The sequence below is a fragment of the Lolium rigidum genome, chromosome 6 (genome assembly GCF_022539505.1).
Source record: "Lolium rigidum isolate FL_2022 chromosome 6, APGP_CSIRO_Lrig_0.1, whole genome shotgun sequence".
In the NCBI taxonomy this organism is placed as follows: domain Eukaryota; kingdom Viridiplantae; phylum Streptophyta; class Magnoliopsida; order Poales; family Poaceae; genus Lolium; species Lolium rigidum.
The window spans coordinates 360010381-360012777 of NC_061513.1; the positions used below are offsets into that span (position 1 = coordinate 360010381).

Sequence of the window (2397 nt, forward strand, 5' to 3'; positions counted from 1 at the left end):
TCGCTCGGAGGGGTCTCAGCCAGCCGCAGCTCTAGGCTCCCCCCGGCTCTACAGTGTTGACAAGGCCGCTGCCCGCCGGTGGGTTTTGGCAGTCAACAATTTCCTGTACAACTTTTTCGAAAATACAAAACAGCAGAAAATAGGGAACTGACACTGTGGCATCTTATCAATAGGTTAGTTCCATAAAATGTATAAAAGTACAACGAAGTGTAAACAAAACATATAAAAATTAGTGTAAAATAAGTATCGAGCATCAAAAATTATAGATACGTTTGCAACGTATCAACCGACAGCGAGCGTATGGTGAGGAACGGGACTCCTTGCTGGTACGCCACAAGCGCGACGGCGGCGCTCTCCATCTCGATGGGCGTGCACTCGAACTTGGTGCGCAGGAACTGGCGGTACCGGGCGTTGTCCAGGAACACGTTACCGCTGCACCCCCTGCTGACCCGGACCACCCGCGGTGCGCGGGGCAGGCACATCATCGCCCGTTCACGCACACCGGCAGCTCCATCGCTCCAGCTTCACCGCCAGCGCGTAGTAGCGCTTGCTGGCGCGGAACCAGAACACGTGCTGCTGCTCCTCGGGAACGCCCGACGTCGGGAAGATATCCTCCAACTGGTACCAGATGCTATTGAGCTTGTTCTCCGACAAGGTCGGGTTGTCCTAGCCAATGGTGTAGTCGGATAAGTTAAGGAAGGCGTACTCCCGCGTGTAGTCGCCAACAGACTCCGGCGGCAACTCGTTCTCATTCCCGTCACTGTACCGCTGCCAGTTCTAGAGAGAGAGGTGGGTCCAGTACTCGGGGATGGTGACGTTGCTAATCTGGAGGTCCTCGTTCACGTTGCTGATGATGCCCCAATGGACAATGCCTTTCTTCCCGGCAAACATGCATGCACCACGCACTACAACAAAAGAGTCACCTAAAGACGCTATGCATTGGACGCTTTATATTTTGTCTTTAGATCCGTAGTCGAGTTGTTTGTTAAGACGTTTGTTGAGATGCACCACAAATCGTCCTAAATCTTAGACTTCAATAATAACATAAGGTCCCTACTAACCCACGATTATATTAGGGACTATCTATTTGGCATCCGAGTGTTTTCTTTTTAGACATCACTCGAATTTCCTGGTCCAATAAACAAGCGCTAGCTGTTTGTGGTCCCTGTGCCAGAAAAATCATGAAAAGTGGTCATGTACCGGTTCGTTCTGTGGCATCTTTTGACAAAAAAAAACCACAGCGACAGAAAAGGCTTCCTCTTTCTGTCGTGACCAGCTTCTTGCATGCCAAGAAAAGGCAGAACAGCATGTTCCAGAAGAAACTCATCTCTCCCCAATAAACACAGAACACACCAATCTCTCCAGATCTAAAACACAGGACAAAGGGGGAAGAGAAAGGAACACTCAAATATCTCAACACCAATCTCTCCAGATCTAAAACACAGGACAAAGGGGGAGAAAAAAAGATGGAACGAGATGGAGATGGAAGAACCAAACCTGGTGATCCAATCTATGGGTTGGACAACAACCAGCAGCATAGCCAGGTACCACGACCTGCTGATTCTTGTCTGTGTTTCTACCAGTATTCAACTTCTATTTCCTTAATCTACCCCATCAGCTCATACAGAAAATCTGTTCATTCTTCCTGAATCTGCTCCATATCAGAAAATCTGTTCCCCCTGCTCCTCCTGCATAGATCAGTGGAACCATGAACATTTATCTAACACAGAAATCAGTAGCATCTAAACTTTTTGATAGCAAAATCTGCAGGGACTAAAATTTTGCAGCAGCAATAGGCCAAAAAGTAGGGCAAATATTCAACACAAGCATGTAGGAACTGTTGTTTACACACAGAAATCTGTATAAAATGGAAACTGTAATTTTCCTGGTATAAATTCATCATGAGGAAGAAAACTGAAGATTTGTTTATTTGGAAACAGTTCTTTTTCTGTATTTTGGTTTAATTATGAAAGAAAGATCGTTTTCACTATGCATGGCTTGACCAAGCACAACATGTATAGTTGCAAGATCAACTAACGAAACTATCATAAGGATTCTTACGGCTACAGGTAGTGTATTGGCAAGAAAACCAACATGTTTTAAAAATTTAGAGTAAACGGAAGAACCGAACTCGTGGCCAACATATTCTGACCATGCATCTATGTACATTTGTCCTGTGAAATATAGTGTATTTACTGTGCATTCGTCATGTATATACAGTGTGTACATATACATTTGTGTACATGTACACATATATATACAGTGTATATACATTCTGTAAAAAAATCAAGAAATTCATGCATCTATGTATATACAGTGTGTTTACAGTGCATTTGGCATGTATATGTATATACATCTATGTAAAAAATCAAGAAATTCATGCATCTATGTATATAC

General features: G+C 44.1%; 1 pseudogene; it reads right to left on the reverse strand.

The window, feature by feature from the left end:
* Positions 1-260: 260 nt before the first annotated feature.
* On the reverse strand, positions 261-891 carry LOC124665027 (annotated as a pseudogene).
* Between the last annotated feature and the right edge of the window lie 1506 nt (positions 892-2397).